The following is a 21465-nucleotide window of genomic DNA, read 5'->3' on the forward strand; positions in this document are numbered from 1 at the left end:
TAAAAAAATGAAGGAATTGGGGATTTCGTCACTTTGCCTCTTCCCCACTGCCATTTTTCAAAGCAGGAGAGAGGAAGTACTGGGAATAAACAGCTAGAAAAAAGTGGAAAGTAATCAGGGAAACTGCCAGTAAACAGTATAGAAGTAGAATCCTGCAATATTCTATTGTACTCAACAATTTTGTATTTTAAGTGCTCATCCTGCCTAAGAAAAAATAGGCATCAGAAATATCAGAGTAAAGATAATATATTCTTTGTCATGTCTCATATTCAATTGCAATCCATTTCAAATGCACCTGAAATCAAAGACTGCATTGTAGAAAGACAGCTTGCAGGTGTACATGAATCTATCATTTTAGCTCAACATGGTTTATACCTAGGAAAATTGTACAAAAATCCAAACCTTTGTGCCAATTGCTACCATTGTCTTTAGTTCCATCTGTCTGATTTGTTAATGGGGATCTTCCTAGGCTGCTTGGTCAGTTTTCAGAAGGAAAGGAATAACTGTCTTTCATTAATGTCATATTCAAAAAATATGGGTAAATCCAATCCTTACACTCTAAGCCAAAAAAGCAGTGGTGTGCCTCTGGCCGCACATTAGATGGGGTGCTAGTGCTCTGATAACTTATGAGCATCCCTTAGGCTTTGAAGAGGTACATAAGGCTGGTTTGGAGCTTGCAGGCACCAAGATGCCTACTGTCTCACCAGGGACTCCAAGGTAGTGTCACCCTCTCCAAAGCTTTCGAGATCATGGCCAGGTGAACCTATAACTCACCAACAAAGCTGCTAACTCCCCTGTCATGTAAAGTCCCATCCGCTGCCATGATCCTTGGCAAACAAGTAAGCAACCTGTAAGCCATTTTTTTAAAAAGAATAGTGGGGATAATGATGGTGACATGGAAGGGATCACTAAGCCTGGAGACGGACCAGTTTCTTTTATCCCTCAGACACTTACAAAGTGGTATGAACACCTACACAACCTGCCTGTACATGAAGGTAATCTTCAGAGACTCTTCTCCAGATGTCCCACTGCCTAAGGTGAGTCAAGCAGCAACTGGAGAGAGGCCGTTTGTTTTGGACATTGTGCCCTGTCTTTAGAATGCTTTCTCTAGAGAGAACCATCTGGTGCCTCCTCTTAAAGTCCGCCACAGTGGCTGAACTTCTGCAAGGGAGCAGCTGCCCTATCCTGCATTGTTTAGAACCCTGCAAGATCAGAGTGTTCTAAAATTGTGCAGGAATACATGTGTAGAGAAAGCTCCACTGAGTGAGTTCAGAACCCCCAACACATAGAGGGAGAGCAGCAATGACAAATGAGGGAGGGAGTGGGGTGCAGGAAACACACACACACACCGTTCTGTCTTCTCATTCATCCCTGAAGACGGCTAGAGAGAATGTGGAAGACCCACAATCTTTATATTGGGGCATGGTGCAGGACAAAACCTCCCCTAATTCCCAAGTCCAGGGTGGTTATAGGCCATCTTTCCACAACCTGTTGCCCTCCAGATATTTTGAACTACAACTCCCATCATTCCTGCCTATTGGCTATACAAGCTGGAGCTAATAATCATTGTAGTTCAAAGGTTCTGGAGTGAGCCAGGTTGTGGAAGGCTGTCCTGGGCTGTTGCAAGAGTGCCTCCGCTTCATATGCCTGCCACTCTCTCCTATGGGCAGCTGTCCTGTTGGCATCTGGAACAGGAAACCAGGATTCCTAGTTCTAACAGGGCTGTTGGTTTGTACCCTGCAAGGACTGACCCACGTCTAACAGTAAAACAAATTGTTGTTTATAATGGAACATACTGCTTCAGGATATAAATCAATTATTAGGCATTATCCAGTATTTTTAGTTTTTATTATATGTGTGCCCTTCACACAATGTGAAATGTGAGGCCTTGCTTCTGTTCCCTTCTCAAAAACTACAGGCAGTGATTTTAGTTTTGAAGTGGTTTTGCAGTTGTCAGCATGGTTTACGTAACTCTTGTGGGCAATGTCTTAATGAGGCACTGAAAGCTTTTGAAGAGGCCACAGCCCTCATCACAGACACCTTGGGTGACCCTGCAGGCATCCTATAATGACCTAAACTCAAGGTATTACTTACACAATCAAAGCATTTAGAAACCCTGGGTTTGCAATTTCAACCGCACCATCCTAAACATTTAAGTGCCTCTCTAGATGAATTAACAAAACAACACTCAGCCTTGTATTCTTTTCTGCCTGAAGATGCTGACTTGAACATTTTCTTCTCCCATTCTATGTTGTTTAGTGCAGTGGTGCCCAATCAATGTGCCTCGACTAAGCTGTCACCTTTGCTCTCTAGGAAAATTGTAATTAATTTCATATTGTCCTATCAAGCATTGGATGTTTCAGTAGTAAATAGAACAGAAGCTCTCTTTAGTTCTATCCCTCCATTTTATTTATTCATCTCTTAAAGCTAGCACACCCACCTACCCCAACTCAACATTCATTCTCACATCTCTTTATCATTGACAATTCCTTCAGTCAGGGATGGTCACCTTGCAGCCCATGAACCTCATCCCATCTGCCAGTTAGTTTCATCTGGCTAGTGCTAGCTCCCTTTTCATATCTTTTCTTTTCTAGCTCCAGAAGCTGGGCCAGGCAGTTGCTTCAGGGGGCAGATACCAGAAAATGGGTGGCCTCCTCACCAGCATCATTCCCCATGAGTCCCCTAAATTAGCTTGTTCTGCACTTCCTAACCTAGCAAGCTGCCCTCGGGTACAGTGGAGGAGCCAATCCGATTCTCACACTGCTGCACCGATACTGTGTTAAGCTCCCCACTCACCCACCAATGTTGCCCCAGTGCCAATGCTGTAGAAAGATTCAACTGATAAATCTGGTCAAATTCTGTGTGTAGAATCTGGGGGCATCACTGGGCCCTTTGCCTGAGTCTTAGCCTAGACCTACTTCTCCTGAGCATCTGGGAAAGTCATCCATCCTTTTCCTCTCTGCTGCCACCTTCTTCTTCAGCTCAAGAGCTCTTCTGTTTGCTACATTCCCATTTAACAGCTTCAGCAACCAAAGTACTGAGCACCTCCTTCAGTCTGTGTGTGTCAGTGTCTTCTTTGCCAGCTGCAGCAAACTGAATGGGCGCAGATGCTCAACACCTAGCTTCTGGCACTGCAGATCTCGCCCTAGATCAGCCTACTGAAGCTGGCAGATGCAGCTACAAACAGCAGGTTGAAGGAGATGCTCAGAACTGCTACAGGGAATGCAGTAAAACAGAACAGATTGAACAGAGGGAGTCCTGAGGGGGAGACTGCAAAATGCAAGAACCAGAGGTGTGAAAGAGATTGCTCGTTCAGGGCAAACTCAAAGGGAAGGATAGAAAGAAATAAAGAAGTCCTTAGACAGAGAGATGCAGATGTTGGCCACATGGCTACAGAGTAAAAAGGAAAACAGGAGATCAATTCCTGCTATCTGTTCATGAATCAGACGAGCATAGGTGTTGCTCCCAATATGAGATTTTGTCTCCCTTCACATTGAAACCCCCTCAGTGGAACATCTCCTGGCCCTATGTTCCCCTCTGCTTTTCAAGCTGTTTTGTATTTTATGGATTTATACATCACTTTGACATATTTTCTTGTGGGAAGCAATAAAGAAAAATGTAATTAATACAAAATAAATCATATCTAACCAGTCCCCATTCTAAAAACAGCAGACAAAATAACGCTAGAAAGAAAAGTGGCAAGGGTGGGGGGAATTGAGCCACCAGTCTATCTAAATTACATAATTTCTTATGGGTAACTTTCCATGTTACATTTAGATTCTGCTCTTTATTCCCACAGCTATCTTTATTTTAGTTAGATATAGATATATCATGCATCCTGAAGTTACAGAGCCATGTGACATGACAGTTAACTAGCCTATCACTCTACCTGCTGCCTCCTGAACGAGGTTGAAATAAGCAAAGACCCTTCTCATTTTCTTTATTTTTCTCTGTCTGTCTTTGTCACACTCTCGTTCAGTCTCCTGCTGTCTCCCAAGAAGACTGGCATAAAATGAGGAAAAGAAGAAGAACAAGCACACAAATTCATGCATATGAACACCTCTCTTGGATGGACCACAGATAATGCTCCACAAACCTGTCTCTCCTTTGTTTGAATGACAAGATGTCTACCAGCTGATAACATTGTCCTCCTGAAACATCTCTACAGCATTACCTCCGCTTACAAACTTAATTTGTTCCAGAGGTCAGTTCTTAACCTGAAACCGTTCTTAACCTGAGGCACGCTTTCGCTAATGGGGCCTCCTGCTGCCGCCGCACTGCCAGTACACAACTTCCACTCACATCCTGGGGTAAAGTTCACTACCGGCAGCACCTACTTCTGGGTTAGCAGAGGTTGTAACTCAAAGCGTTCGGAAGGAGGACGGTACATAACCAGAGGTTCCATTGTATTACATAGTTTGCTTTGTGATTTTCTCCAAATAGATATAGATAAATGCTGGCCCAAAATAATCTACCGCCTGAAGGACAAGATGATACAAGGCCAAAATGGCGCTTCCCCCTTTTATTCCATGTGCATAGCCAACAGCTCTGTTTTCTAACACCTTGATGTTCCCTGCTGCTCTGCATCTGCAGGCCAGTGCATTCCTGCCACCTGAGGCAGCCACCCTACTCTGCCTAATGGTAGGGCCAATGGCATTGTGAAGCCATTTCATATCAAGACATTCACAAACCAGACCATTTACCTGCCTCACAGCCACAGTCAGCTAGCATCCAAGATGACTGTGCTTGCTACGGGTCAGTTCTAAACAGATCTCTAGCTATGAGGCCAAATATGGGGAAAGAGGAGCACAGTCTTCCTTTCTATGATTTATTTATTTAGTCAGCCAGCCAACCAGCCAGCCAGTTTTTATGCTGCCACTTGCCCTCTGCTGGCAACTGAATTCCTATAGCAGGGATGCTAAGCCAATGTGGTGCTTTCCCAATTACGTATCATTATGTATCATTTGCAGACTGAAAACAACCACAGCAAATACCAATTGTATTCCCTGGATCGATTTCTGTTCTGGACATGGGAGGAATGAGTGAACATCAGCCGACTCCAGTCCTGTTTCTGTGTCCTTTGGAAATCTCCAGCTAACCTTGCCTCAGAGCCAACAGCCAATGGCCACCACAAGCCATTTGCACAGAGTGAGTCACATAGAACCGGAGCTCTAACTATGAGGAAAAACCTACAACCTGGCTTAGCTATTGTGAAGTCCTAATAACATTCGCTGTGTATTTCACAGAAAAAAAAATCTTCCCTCGCTGACTGTACTATACGGCGTGTCTGGCTAGCTCTTTGTAGTACAGAAGAAAATAACACTTTATGAATGTGCACACTGTGAGGAAAAGCTTTCTTCTCCAATACTGAAATCTTAGCGTTCACAAAATGTTCCTAAAAGAAGCATCGTGTGCACATTTTATTTTTATTCAATATGTAAAAAAACAAAAAGCAGTGCTGTGTGTGAATTTTTAAAATCAATATCAACCCTATGAAGAAAAAATAATGATGAAAAAATAATCTCTTTCTCTTCCGAAATTACTACCAAGCATGCTGATACTCTGCCAGATATTGGTAAAGCTTTTCAGAGCAGTAAATATTGTTGACATACTTTCTCTGACTTATGAATGCAGGAGAATACAGCTAGTTCATAGCCCATTTGCTTGAAATACACCACAGCATGAAGTGCCATCGGAAGCTGGAAATAAAACAAGAGCTTATCTAACTCCTCACCTGAACCTCTAGATCAGTAGAAGAAGAAAGTGACTGAAACTGTGGTAAATTGTTTTAAAGCATGGGGGAAGGACTGCCATCTCTTAACATGAGGTCAAATGTATAAAAGGGAAAGAGAGAAGTTGCTTCTCCTGTGAACAAGGCAGGCATAAATATTGATTACATGTCATGAAAAAGGCCTGACAATGAAATTATTTTAAAATTAGAAGGCTACATTATTTATTTAATGTGTTGTGCAGCCTCCAGAATATTAAGGTGACCAAGGGGTAGCACAGTGAAGATGGTACAAAAATGGAAGACTGCTGGAAGCCTGTGCTTAAGGCAGCCAATTGCAGTTTTATATAAATTTATCAAGTTTTGCTCCCCATAGCAGTGATTTCCACATTTTATGGAGCAGGTCAACGCATCTGATCCAACAGGAGGAAGGACCAAATGCTATCTCTCTGGGCAGTACCTAATCCACTTCTTCTGTTAGCGCAGGGATTTATACTTGCTTACTGAAGAAAACTTTCCAGCCTTTCCTTCTACCCACCCCCTGCCCTGAGACCTCCACAAATCAGCTTTAGGGGGTTGGGGGAACCCCTAGAACAGATTTAGGGAGTGTACAGGGGGCCAAGAGATGCCATTCCACTATGCAAGCAGAAATCTTTGTGGTGATGGAATGAGTCCCTTAATTCTACTTTGGGTATATACCTAGGTTTGTGGCCCACTTGAATCAGCTGAAGCCCACAGAACATCACATAATATTTGTGCATGAAAAGGCTTCAAAGATGATTGGCTGTTATGTTTCTTTTGCTTGCCTGTTGATGTATTATTGTACTATAACTCTTCTTGAAGACCTCTTGTCAAAGAGAAAGAGAGGATATAATTCCAGCTATGTCTGGTTTGCCATTTACAGTTGTTCCTAGATGGGGAAAGTGTGGCTACAGTAGTCTATGCTCTAAATCCTCCCATTTAAAGTACTCCACTTCACTCAGTTTTGGGCTTGAAGACAGTTTGGAAATTGCTGCTAGTGAAAATTCAACCATCAGGATTTCGATGGGTCTGATGGCTCATGATAATGTAACAGCAGTCCTCAAAAATCTGTACTGGCTGATTTGTCATCCAGCCTCATTCAAGGTTTCACCTTATAAAGCCCTGAATGTCAGGCTGCTGCCAGCAACTCCCGTGGCCAGTTGCCCAGGAATATACAAAGACAATGAATGTTCTTACCAACTACTTTTTATTCAGTATTTACAGAGAGAAGCTTTAGAACCCAGCCTCTTGGATAATGGCATTGTCCCGAGTGAATCTCCACACACCCCTGTCTCTTCCACTTCCTCATTAGTCAATCTCAACATCTCTCCTATGGGTTCTGAGCAGTGCCCTCTGTCTTTGCTCTCCTATTTTCAAGGCTCGCCAGGTTTCAGGAGAGGGGGATCTGGAATGCTTTCTAAAAACACTGTGTTGCCCCCCTGCTTCCTCATCCTCCTCATCCTCCTCTTCTCCCATTATTTCCCAACTTTTCCCCTCATCTGCCTCTGAGCTGTGACCTCCCTCAAACCCTTGTTGTAACCCCTTCTCTGGAAGGGTCAGGCTGGGGAGGCCATCTCCACCATTCCTCCTCTGCCCAGTCCCTGACACTGAATACGGAAATTTTGGACCTGGCTACGTGAAGGAGAACCTCTCTCAATATTCTCTTGCCTGTGGCCTAAGATCTTCTAGGGAGGCCCTTTAAGTAGTTCCATCATTCAGTGGAATCAGGGGAGAGGGCGTCTAGCACCTGCCGGAGGGCCTTCTCGGCAATAATGCCACTGTTATGGAACATGCTCCCCACAGAGCTCCATCGGGCTGCTTTATTGCTTTATGATTAATTCATATTCTAACATTGAAACTTGCCCTGAGGTCATGTGACCATGGGTAGGATATAAAATGTAAAAGATGAAATAAAAACGGACAAATATAAATATAAATATTTTAAACCAACAGAAAGTACCTGGTACAGAGCAGGAATTCTTAACAAACAAAATATACTGAGGTTTATAAATACAGCAGGTAATGCAATTTGTTAGTTCCTAGGGGTGTGTTGGACAGTGTTCTCGAAGCTATGAACATGAGTTTGACCAAACTGCGGGAGGCAGTGGAAGACATGAGTGCCTGGCGTGCTCTGGTCCATGGGGTCATGAAGAGTTGGACACGACTAAATGACTAAACAACAACAGCAGGGGTGTGTATGCACACACATGCACCACGGCCCAGGAATCATCTTACCTTGATCCTTCCCCAGGGGCTGGGCTAAAGCTAATCTGGGATTTTCAAAGGAGATGTTGTGCTCCTTTCTTGCTCTCCTACCCACACTGCAGAGAATGGAAGGGTCCAGCCCTGCTGGGTGCTGCTGGTGTCCATTATTTTTTAGAAAAGGGAGATCAATTTTATACTGAAATAAGCATCTCTCATTGTGTGCATGCCTGGCCAGCTGCCGTTTGGCTAAAAATGTCGTAGTTTTTTGTTTTGTATTTTTCAAATAGGAAAAAACATGTAGGATGCTGAAAAAGCAGCAGCAGCAGTTCTGGTGAAGCCTGGCATGCCTGTGCTGGCCCTGATACTGACATGGTGCCTGTTTGCTGCTGCCTCCATCTTCTTCCAGTCTCTGGGTAGTCATTTGGACTGTAGGACCCTGGCCGACGCCACTAGTTGTGCTGTTGGCTCCTGTCTCTCTACTACCACAGTATGGCACCCTGAGGGAAAGGCACTAGACCTTCCAATTCGCTGTGCAGCAGGGCTCAGGAGTGGCCTCCAATGAGCTGCTCCACAAGCAGATGTTGCCTGCTACTCTAGTGGGAAATGATCCTGCTTTCTTCCAGGGCACTTCTGCTTTGTTCTTTATATTAGCTACTAAAGATCAATCCATGACTTGAGAGACCCATAAGTCAGTTACAGCTCATTTCTGAATGCACTATATATAAGGCTATAAGTAAAGATAAAATCTTGCCCTCACACATATGCACGCATACCAAGCTTTCCAAACTGCTGCCAGTGCCTCATCTCTCATTCTATCCATTTCCTCCTCCAAAATGCATTTCTTTTCCATACCCTTTCCTGTAACTAGGCAGTCTGGTATATCAAATGTTTCTTTGTGGTATCCAGTGATGTAGCTGTGAGACTGGCATCTGCTGTCCTGAAACTCCCCAGAGTGTTCAGCGCAAGGAAACTTTGAGACCTCCCCAGAAGATTATTTGTTGTGTTTACATTTAAATATATTGTTGGCATCCGTCTGTCTCGAGATACAATGGAGTGCGCCTCCAGGGGTGAAGTCAAACTGCTGCGTTAGCAGAACCAAAGTGACCTCCCTGGGGCACAAGCCTGGGCTGTCTGTATGCAGGTCCTGGGCTGCCCAGACAACAAGACTCTGCTCTCAGGCTTACTGATGTGGTCCAAAGGAAAGCTGTTTGGCTCCAGGAGTTGCTGGAAGGTGGTGTACGAGGCGCCATCTAACCATCTTAGGGATTCCACTCCTGATTTGTGTAGGGTTTACTCCTTAGCCTTTTCTTTTCCCAGAGATATCTCACAAGGCAGCAGAGGTTTAGGTTCAGAGTTTTCCTTCTCCTAGATGGGCTCCCTTCCCAGGTTGACGAGCCCCATCTGCCTCTCACTTCCCTCTACTGCACATGCAGAAACCGCCTTCTTGACCCTTGAGCCCACTATTGGTCTCTTCTGCTCAATCCTCCAGAGCCTGACTTTGCATGTAGTCTATAACTCACCGAGGTTTTGAGACCTATCGGCTACCCTCACCTGGTTTAACCAGCCAATCAAAGCCATTCATGGGGCGTGGCTGCTGTCACATGCTGTCAGCTTCTAGGAGCCACAGGTGAGAGCTGAGTTCAGGGAGGGACCAAAAGTGGGGGGAAACCACCCAACAAGGAGCATGATGTATGATGTGGGGGCACCAGAAGTACCACCCCTCCCCTAACATATGTATATATTTTTGTATGTATGTTCAGGTACCGGTATATGCATATGTTTTATATGTGTATAGTTTTGATTATATTAACATTTGTTTTTAATTATTATTTTTCCATGTTTTGGTGTTTTTATTTTATATGTAAGCTGCCTTGAATCCTGTTAGGGAAATGTAAGGGGAATAAATGAATTTAGTTGTAGTAGTAGTAATAGTAGTAGTAGTAGTAGTATTTGTCTGATTAGTGCAGGCAGGCTTATCCCTCTGTTTTGTCCAAAGTGGACATGAGAGATTTGCCAGAAACAAACATGAATGCTCTGTAATGGCTGTAGATGCTGCCCATATAGGCAACTCCTGCAGGGATGAGGACTAAATAGCAGCAGGCCGGGGGGGGGGGGGGTTTACTCTGTTTAAAACAACCTTCTGCAACCTGATACCCAACAGATGTTTTGAACTACAATTGCCACTAGCAAATCCAATGGCGAAGGAGGCTGATCTATTGGGACAACTGGGGAACTGCTCCCCCAACCTCAGTCTACTCTTAGCCAGCCTCCACCTGTCTGCCTTCTTACTTACCTGCATTCCAGGAGATGGTTCTGGCTGTCGGCTCCTTCCTCCTTAGCCTCAGTACTGCCTCTCTAGCTCTACCAGCCCCACTGACCAATAGTCAGGGCTATAAGACCTGCGGTCTAGCAATATCTGGGAGGGCACAATTTGGAAAGGCTGGTTTCAGATAAGAAAACTCTGTGGTGATTGTGACCAGCAGGAAAGAAACAGGAAGCCTGATAGCACAAGCTAAAGCACCTTTAAAGCCCTGCTGAAGTTATTTATTTATTGGGGATTGCAGTCCTAAGGAACTGTTATATCCATGTAAACAAGTATGTGTTAGTTCTGCTGTGGTTGGTGATTTATCTGCCACCTTTTGGCCCAAAGGCCCCCGGAAGCAGTGAACAGCATATTAATATGACAAAACAGACAATAAAAGCACAACGATATAATAAATCAATGAATCAGAGCAACAATAAAAGACAGAAAAGTAGCAATATTGAGGTACAAAAAGAAGAGAGCCTTCCCAAACTAAAGGTTTGAAGAGGGGTGTGTAAAAGGACGAACCTTTTGTTGGCTGTTTTTTTATTTGTGGGGTATACTGTCCTCAAAGCAATTTACACAGTATACTTTCAATGTTTCATTGATGTTGACTACTATTTTGGCAGTCAACGTGCAAATGTTCTACCCTTAAATGACAGGAACACTTCTAGGCCTGATGTCTTCCCAGGTTCTGTCTGTCTTGGCAATGGGGCAAAGCACAACCTATTACCACAAGCATTTACCCAGTGAATAACAATGCCAAGTCAGGAGATCAGCAATTCTCCTCCCACGTAGTTTTTCTCACAATCAGCTAGTTTTCTTTGGAACTAGAGATACATAGAGCTACGAGTTGGCTATAAACACCTTAATGGTGCAGGATCCGTCTCTGGGAACCTGGCATGAAGTAGCAGTTTTTCTGCTTTGCTCTTTGCCACCAGTTATGGTCTGCTGGTATATTTGTAAAGGAAATATTTAAAAATACTGTAACCAGTGGGGGCGGAGAGCAGGCAGGGGCGTAGCTAGCGCCCCAGGGGGCATGGCACGCATCCCGGGGGTGTGGCACACCGCCCGCGAGGGCGTGACACACATTCTGGGGGCATGGCATGCCGCCTGTGGGGGCATGGTGCCCGGCACATGGGGGTGCGTGCTGCATGTCCAGGGGGGCCGCCGCGATGGCACCCTACCGGAATAGTGGTGCTGGGGGTGGTCCGCTCCCTTCGCACCCCCATTCCTCCACTAGCGACTGTAACTCTCCAATGTTTTCTCTCTCTCATCACCATCACCCCAAGGAAATTAAGCTCTTTAGTGTTACCCCTGGAATCTCTTATCACTCAGGGAAATGGGAAAACATGGGAGCATTTTAACAATTTTTAAGGTCTTATCAGTAGGGCAGGAGAATGAGAAATAATACATTGCCTAAATATGGTTTCCCACTTTTCCACTGGCAATACTAGAGAAGTTTGGCTTGGGAATGAAAATTAGGCAGAAAAATATAAATGCAAACTTGCCTGAAGCTTGTCTGACTCTGTTCCTACAGTTAGAAAGGTGAAGAATTGTAGAGTTGAAAGAGACCCTGTTGATGGAGAAAATCCTACATCCCTGCTAGATGGCCATCTGAGTCTCTGCTTAAAAACCTATAATGAAGGTGAATCCACCACCTTCCAAGGCAGCATGTTTCCCTACTGAATACCTCGTACTATTCTGACGTTCTTCCTAATGCTTTGTTTAAAAGAAACCCTTTCTTGTCCTTTGATTCTGCTGGTTTGGATCCTATCCTTTAGAGAAGCTTCTTCCAACCTGGTGCCCTCTACAACTCTCATCAGTCCCAGAGAGCATAGTCAATTGTCATAGATGATGATAGCTGTAATACAACAATATCTGGAGCGCACCTAGTTGAGAAAGGATGCTTCAGAGCAACAGAAAACAAAGTTGCTCCATGTGGTAGCCAAACATTTGAAGATGCCCATTATCCTGCCTCCTTAACTGTCTCTGTTCCAGGCCAAAAAAAGCCCACCTCCTTCAACCATATAGAACTTGGTGTACAGGCTCCCTATCATTTTGTCACCTTCTCTAGACATATCCAAGCTGTTTAGTATCATTATTGAACTGTGCTGCCCAGAAATGGACAGAGTACTCCTGGTGAGGTCTGAATAAAGCAGAACAAAGTGGTGCCATTGTTTCTTGCAATCTGGATGCTATACTTCTGTTGATGCAGCCTAAAATTGAATTAGCTTTTAAACTGCCACACCACACTGCTGAGTAGCATTTAGCTCATGGTCTACTAAAACCTCTAGATCCTTTTGACATGCATTGCTGTCAGGCCAGAAAGTCACCCACTCCACTATGGACTTCACAATTAAAAACAAGCACATTGCACCCTCAATAATAAGGTCTCTTGCCTGCTGTGAGTAGTAGAGACTTCAGCAAAGTTAGGTATACCCATCTGTTTTGACATTTGCTGCTCCGTAAACCTTGATTTATTTGCCATTAATATGTTTGGTGAGAGCATCTTCCCCCCCCCACCTTAAAAACAGTTTTAATAGTCAAGCCAGATGAACCCAGCAGCAAATCAAACTGAATTTGTCATTACAATCGCCATGCATGGAGCTCAGTGAGGTAACCACAGATTAGAATATTAATGCTTGTTTATTTCAGGCTTCACATAAACATAACAATTGAAAAGGAATGCCAGCATTTGCAGTCATTAATCATGAGTGATTTTCCGCTGCCTTGAACCTTTGCGAATGTCTTACTCTTAAGTTTATTACTGGTGGGTGGGGGGTGCAGTAGATTAAGGCATTGTTGAAGTCTGGCCACATTGCAAGTGTACTGGTAGCATTTTCCTCCCTTTCAGTAACCAGACATCCTGAAAGGGTGACCTTCCTTGTGGCTGTTGTTATGCTGTGGTCAGTTTTCAGCCCTTCCTCCTCTGAGCGAAGGGAGAAAGAACATATGGACATAAATGGAGGCTGCGTGAACAGTAGCTGGAGAGACTAGCCACGTGCCTAAAGTGATCAAATGCGAGAAGGACAGGGTTCTTATTCCTTCAACCGTTACACAAAAGGAGGCATTTTGGCAGGTGCAGCTATTCAAGCAGAGATGAAAATCTGCAACAGTCAAAACCGTCTCTTCTGCACAGTTGGCGAAGGTACAAGACCCCCGTCTTGCTCCACAACAGATCACCTCACTCATGCATAAAGCTTCTTGGGTTGAAGAGCTCTTTAGGAAACAGGAGATCTGTCTGAATAAGCCCTGTAACGTCTAGGGTCCCCACCCTCATTCTGCATCAAAGGCATTTTCTGAAGTGCAACTTGCTGTGAGTGCAGTAATAGAATCCTTCACAGGCAACTACTGTCAGCGTGTGGGGCAGGCTTCTCTAGGGAGACAACTGTCAGGTGCCTGGGTCACAAAATCTTGACTCCTCCATAGGGATGGGTGCGAAATACAATCCTGTTTGCATTTAAAGGCATACATACCTAATCTGCATTTCCCAAAACATTATGCGAACCAAAAGACAGCCACCTTTTGATATCTGCACTTCTCTAAATTTTTCATTCAAGTGATGTGTACAGAAATATGTGTACTAGGGTAAGGTCTGCATATTCGTGTATACGTTAGCATAGGAAAATCGCTTTGCAAAAAAAATGGCCCTATTAGGAAAATTTGCATACAACAGTGTGCATATTGAGAGAAATTCATGCTATAATGCTGATGAGGACTTTAACAAACGAGAAAATGGTATGAAAATGTAGTGACCTGAACTCAAGATTTGGATAAATGAGAAAAATCAAAATTGGCGGATTTGCCCATCCTTCATCCTCAGTGTCTCAATATTAACTACATTAAGCTCAAATAAACCCTATGTGTTAAAACCAACAACAGTTTATTCCCTTTTCCTACAGCTCCGGTTTTTTTTGCTATCCTGAAAGCACTGATTAATTCATGGAATGTTGATCATATCTGAAGGCTATCTTAGCAGAATTTGGCAAGCCTGAGGGTCAAATTCTCACCCTCTGTTCATGCCAGCCATGGTTTTTGATAGCTTATCTATGTTGCCAATCAAAAATATTTTCTAGCTAGCCCCTTATAATGAACATTGACACCCGAGCCAGCTATAATGCCATTTTTCAAATGGATAGTTTTGCAAATATGACAAGGATTTCATCTCTCCCTGCATGAAAGCAAGGGAAATGTGAACTTCTCAGGTCTGGTACTGGTATTACCCACTAACTCATCTACATCATGTATAATTTGCATGACCAAGAGGTGGCAGCACTCCATCAGTCTTAAGTGTAATAATCACTACACTAGCTCACCACGCAAGAGCAGCTCTCTCCAACCTGATGCCACCCAGATGTACTAGACTACAACGTCCATCAGTTCTGACCCATTGGCCATGCTGGCTGGGGCTGATGGGAGCTGTAGTCCAAAACATATGCAGGACACCTGTTTGGTGAAGGCTGACAACACTGGGCGTGCTAAAGAAATAATGGAATTTTTATTAGGAGAATTGTTATTAAAAATGTATCAGCAAAGGTATCAAATTACTACTCTGTTGTGCCCAAATAGCTATGTAAAGCTTAGTTCAACCAAACAAGTTCCATTATAGAGTCTTCAAGAGTCAGTTAACTGACCTTAAAGTGAGCATACTAGAACAAAGGAATTTCAAAGGCAGTCTGCCATGGGAAACCACTGAACTGCAATTCATTGAATGGTTCAGTGTTATTGCTTGTGGATCAAATCGGGACAATGGACTTCTATCGCACTACATGAGTTCTTGGTTTTCTAATGCCAGGTTGTCAGTGTTATCAAGACCTTGTGTGTGTGTGTGTGTGTGTGTGTGTGAATGGCCACTGTTAATAATGTAATTATCACCATCTGCAGTTTTCTGCGTTTTATCTCCTTCTGACCACAATTCTGCACTCTTCCAGCAAAATGAACTGCAATGAGCTGAAAGCTTTGTAATAAATATATTTATTAAATAACACATTTGCAAAACTTCTTATCTTTACTGCAATGGACTTAAGAATCATAGTGTTGGAAGGGAATCCCAAGGGTTATCAAGTCCAACCCCCTGCAATGCAGGAATTACTCGGCTACTGAATCTGGAAATCATGATGTATCTGTCCACCTTACCATGCAGTTGATAAAGAGTTAGGGTAAGTTGCGGAGAAACCATAACTCAGAGAAAGAGCACATGGTTAGTAAGCAGAAGGTACTAGGTTCATTCTCTGGCATCTCCAGTTAAAAGGACCTCCAGTTAGGTATTGAGACTGACCTCCCTTAGATGGCTGGCAAGAGTGACACCACGGATTGAAACTTTTGCATTACACAACCACACTCAGAAGAACTGGGTTTAGGACCTTGGTGGTCAAAAGCATAATACCAACTTTATTTTGGCCTGAGCTGAACTATGTTTCTCATGTGAAAGTTGTCACTGAAAATCATTGTGTTGCGGAATCAGAGTTGTGATTGGATTAGGTTTACCACAACTTTCAGCCACAAGCTTGAGATGGTTTGCAAGTAAGCCTTATCTAACAGCCAGGTTATCTCCAGCTAGTTGATACCCCAAACCAGAAATTCTGCTGCAGAAACTGGTGGGAAAACAAACACATATTCTCTGAATTTTGTCTGTGCTCATGGGAGAAGGGGGAGAAAGCAAACTGAAAATGAAATGCAGAAATAGCATGAAACAAAAAAAAGTTTCCCACGGTGAACTAAGCTGAATAAAGACTTATTACTGATCTAATCCTAAAGCAATACCCTGTAAGCCAATACACTTGACATTTGAGACCTTGAACTTTGTCTGGTATCATGTCTACTTTCCGTGTTGTTTCAGAATAGAGAAATATTCCTGTGGCTACATGCAGAAAAAGCCTGCAGCCCCTGAAAGATACCCAGCATCATAATTAATTTCCAGGCAATGACATTTAACTGCCATCTCTGCTTTTTTGGCTCCACTGCTTGGCTGGCGAGGGAATATAAATCTGCCTTTGGGCTTTGGGAAATTGGCTGTTACATGAATACAGCATTATGCTCATCCCACAATATTTGTCTTCGCTTCCACAGGTTTATCCTGTTGTCGTCTATCCTATTATGATCTTCTATAGACCTTATTACAGGACCAAACTGAGCACTTTCCATAAGTGTCTGGGTGACAAGACTGGAAAATTATGGCATATGGTTCTTTCTCAGCTCTATCCCTTTCTCCCAAAGAAGACATAATTGGGGGATTTTTTTTTAATCACTGTATATTTTAAAATGATTTTCATCCATTGCAACAACAGTAGGCAGACACACATTGGTCTCTGAGCCTGTTGCATTATACTGCTGCAAGAGCAGCTGTATAGTTAAGGCAACTGGGTTTTTCAGTGTTCTACCACTCTAGTGGCTGAAAATTCATAAAATCAAGACAATTTGTTCTGCTGGTTTAACATTTGCCAAGGAGGCAGATCTACATGACAAGGAAATGATCTGGTCAACTGCCAGGAAATAACTGAAAAAGAACTGCCAAGTTCACTTCCAATATTTTGCACCAAAGGGAATTTTTCTTTATTTACAAAACATGTTCTGCCTACCTTTACTTTTCTCTTTTTGCTGGTTAAGATTACATCAAAACGTCAAGAGTATTGCAAGGGTCTCCGTTTTACTGGTTTTGGGAAAATATACTGTGAATACCAACATTTTTCAGTGCTGAGTGATCTACGGTACTGGAAAATACTGGAATGCCAGTCAACTGGGATTTTGAGAGGAAAAAGAGGAACTGCTGACAAGAAGTAACACAGCTCTGATTGGCAAGCTGTGGAGATAATAATAAAAATCAGAGCTAATACCCTACTAAACAACCTAATGTACTTTACAAAATTGAAGTAAAGATTACCACTTAGAGATTTTAAAAATATTACATGATTTATGGGTTGTATCCAGCTAAGTTTTACACAAAAGAGACCCAGGATCAGTAATGCATACAACCCTATCAATGCTTTTAATTAAACACATACTATGAGATAAGATATGTAAAAGATAAACTAGCACATTAGCAGCACAATCCTATGCATGTTTACTCAGAAGTGCCTATGTGCTCAGTGGGCTTATTCCCAGGAAACCCCACTACAAGAGAATTCATGGAATGCACTGAATTCTCTTTTCAAAAGAAACCCAAGAAATTGAACTGAAAGTTCAAGCAGAAGTTACACCAACCAAAGGCAGTGGATTTTCCTAGCACTGCTAGATTAGAATTTAAACAACAACCACAACTGGAGATGCCAGGAATTTTGCTACGGGCTGTTTGCATGTATTCTGCCACAAAGCCTGGTCCTTTCCCCCAGTATTCTCAGCTCCCAGCCAGAGTACGGTAGTTCTGAGAAGCATTTGCATTAGCTGCAACACTGGTATACCAATGTTATTTGAGAGTCCACTCTTTTCCCCAAAGCTCTGGAAAGTTATTGCCAAGCACTTCTCTAACATTGCAATTCCAAGGTGTTATTGGACTCAAACTCCCATCATCCCTGACCCATTGGCCATTCCGGCCAGGGCTGATGGGAGTTATAGAGGGCACCACATTAGAGAAGGCTTGTGTTGACAATGCTCAACTAGATGGACCAATGGTTTAATTTGGTATAAGGCAGCTTCCTATGTCCTTATGTTCCTAAATATGTTCCTTAGCTTTAGCCAGTCTGTACAACAGGAATAACCTATCATCCTCTACCTCACAGGAAGGGGCAGATGGTGTGGTGGGGCTGCCCCACTCACCCAACCTCCGTTCAGGGGATGGGCCCAATTGGGTGTGTCTGCACTGTGTTGACCTTGCCACTCTCCATCACAATATGCAGCTATGCAGCAGAAGAGACACAGCAGGAAAGAGGTTAGGTGCATGGCACAGCCTTCCTACACTGTCTGCTACTGCTTGTGGAGCTACTGTGATGGTAAATTAAATGAGGCACTAAATGCCCAGTGCTATAGAGAAATGATAATAATAGCATATGGGGGGAAGGCATACATTTCAGAGAAAAGCCACAAGAAGTACCTTCAAAACAGTGTGTGTGTGTTCACACAGTTTGTCTGCAAGATGAAATAGACATGCACACCCCACTCAAGTCACAACCTACACACACACCCCAGAAGCAAACACAGCAGGTTGTAGCTTTGTGAACAACTACACAATGTGCTTATTGTTGCTCTTAATGAAAAATTCTCTCCTGGCTAACAAAACACACACACTGTGCTATGTTGGCTTACTGCAAGATTTAGGATATCCCAGGTAAACTAGACATCCGTCATGAGCCCTGAGAGGTGACTCACTGCCTCCTATTTTCTTTGTTGAATTTTGTTTACTGCAGTGCATGGTGTTTTACAGGAGAGGAGAAGAACAGCTCTCATTTTGTTCTTTTTCTCCCTCGCCCTTTCTTCAGCAAGCAGACTAAACTTTAAACCAATCTTCTTTATTGTTCTTTACTTACATAAACAAAATTAAGCTGCAGGGAGTCGATTAATAAAATTCCTGCTTAACACACACATGCTTTCAGGAAAGCTTCCCCCGCTGCCCAACACACATACTGCCAATCTTCAAGGCAAGTTTTAATCTCCCAGGAAAATCAATGTTACTTTGAATAAAATACCCGAGAACAGAGATTACTTAAGGGAATCAGGCTCCAAAGTATGATTGAAAAATATAGATTTCCCTCCCCCTCCTTACTGCAGGAGTACTATGCTGCAGTGCATATAAAAACGTGGTGTAATAATTATATGAACACATAGAGAAACTCCAGGTGTTATCCCCTGAAGGTTTCTTCCATACAAACATTTGAAAAGGAGGCAAAAATAAATAACAAAACAAGAGAGACCCTCGTTGCAGGAGGCAAAGAGAAGGAACAGGCGGGCATCTAAGCTTTGCACTTACATATGCCAGGTCTATTCTGCTGCAAGTTTTCTTATCATCAGGTCAGGCTCACTTTACACTAAGGACTGCCATTATAGTGGTCTATGTTGTGGTTTTCTTGCCTGGATTTTGATTTTTTTGGGGGGGGGGGTTGCAGGATGATGATGGTGATGAGGGTAATTAATATGTTGGTGATGGTGATGGTGGTTATTTTGGCACTATCAGCATCATGACACTTTTCAGAGCTATACAGGCAACATATGCAGGTCCTAGCTAGGGCCACATTATGTATATATACACATGACAGTTTGAAGTATATGTGTGCATGCTTTTTGAGTCATCCACACAAAGTCATCCAAAGGGCAGCTTGCACTTTCTTCCCATTTATACAAAACTGCATATGACCTTAGTGTGGATGCACTGAAGAGCAATGTGTGTGTTGGGTGGTTGTGGTTTTGCACATGTGGTGGCACTTTGCTGGGTGCCAACTATTGCACCATACCCCCTACTTTCATTTGCTCAGCACCAGAGCAAAACCTAGCCATTTGACTCTATCAGCCCAAAGGAAAGAATGCTTATATGTGAAATGTTGGGTGCTTCTAGACAAACATTTGTCCTGATACTGTAGTTTGAGAGGATGCTAGACAGCACTGGCTATTTAATGAGCATTCATTCTGATTTAATTGTTGTGACATTGCATCAAAGCAACTGTTATTCTATCCAGTGCATTTTCATGCCACTTTCCTTATTGCAATAAATATGATCTTTTGGGAAGCAGGTTTGTTACACAAGATCTCCCCATCCACTATAATTGGGGACTTCCCTGAATTAGCCAGTATGTGACTGAGTCCCAACCGAAAACAGAAAAGTCGGGAAGCGTCCAGTGTGCTTGTGTTTTTCTCTAAGTCTGGAGATCCGAGGTGCTCATACTTCCACCTGTCTTGCCCTGGTGAGGTGCTCCTTAGGAGACTGCTGGTTTTCCACCTGGCAAGGCCAAGCATAGCACAATTTTTTATTATTTTTGAAACTGTTGTTTTGCACAAATCTGGTAAATCAAAAGCATTTATTTCCACATGCTTTTTTAGATGAGTGCATTTTTCCATACACAATGTACTACATCTTATTCAACCCATCCTTCATCCTTCATTGTGTTCTCTTCCATTCAGAAGCCACTTCTATTCTATCTATTTCTTGTTCCCTTTTAGGGACCAAACCTTCAAATGATCCAAGTAATGGTGTTATGGTTAACTCACATATAGTCCTTCTCCAAGGGGAGGATTCACCTAATCAACCTCGTCAGATGAAGCCCCGCACAAGGCCTTCCACTTGCACAGTGAGGCTTTCCCTCTCCTCTCCTCAACCTGTACACCCCTGAACCCCCAGAAAAATAGCTCTGGGGAGAACCCCAGAACAGCATACAGTGAAGAGAGGAGATTGTTCCACCTGACAAGTTGATATGCTTACACAGAGAGATTATTTGTAATAGTGCAACATTGAATTCCACCCTTAGTTTCAATCGTCTCTCTCCAAAACCACTGAATATTTGAAAATCATTTCCTCTTGATGCAGCACACCTCCAGCAGGCATGATGTCCTGCATTATTTATTTTACTTAATTTTAATGGATTGCACAATCAGTTACAGGTTTCTTTGTTCTAACCAGTCCAGTTGTGGTGGTACTTCTACTAAGTAGATTTTTCTTATTTAGAATACGAACAGATTGCATCTGGGGAAGCAAAAATTGGCTGGAAAGCCTATTTTAATAGAATTGGCTGGTGCTTTCCTTCATACCCCTGAAGCTGAGCAAAAGGTTCTTATGCCATGATGATGCCAAAGCCTCATGGCTGTTCCATTCTGCTTCCCTTTGCCAGCCGACAGGTTCTGCTGCAGGAAATAACAACAGAAGCAACAGCAGTGCCTCTGCTCCTTCTTGGTAAATACTCTTTGCTCGCATCTGCTACAATCACAATGATATAAGTTGTGCAGTCTGCTCAGATGGAAATGCAATAGGGACATTTGCATATTGGCTAGGAAAAACAACAACAAGCAAGAGAAGGAACGCATAATGTACCTGTACCTTTCTCTGAACAAAATTCTTATGGATACTTCTCCCAGGAAACCACATTATGTTATTAGGTGAAAAGTTATTTAGTAATGTATACCCACCTCTTCTTGATAAGAGAAATTCAAAGCATCTTACCAAAAAAAGCTCATAAATATACACAGCACAGTAAAAGAAAAGGTTCAGTCGGTGGAATAGATGTTCCCATGACTCAGGCAGCGGAATGACACAGCAAAGATGCATATCTCTAAACAGAAGTAGTCCCAT

The sequence above is a fragment of the Zootoca vivipara genome, chromosome 1, assembly GCF_965207765.1.
Source record: "Zootoca vivipara chromosome 1, rZooViv2.hap1.1, whole genome shotgun sequence".
In the NCBI taxonomy this organism is placed as follows: domain Eukaryota; kingdom Metazoa; phylum Chordata; class Lepidosauria; order Squamata; family Lacertidae; genus Zootoca; species Zootoca vivipara.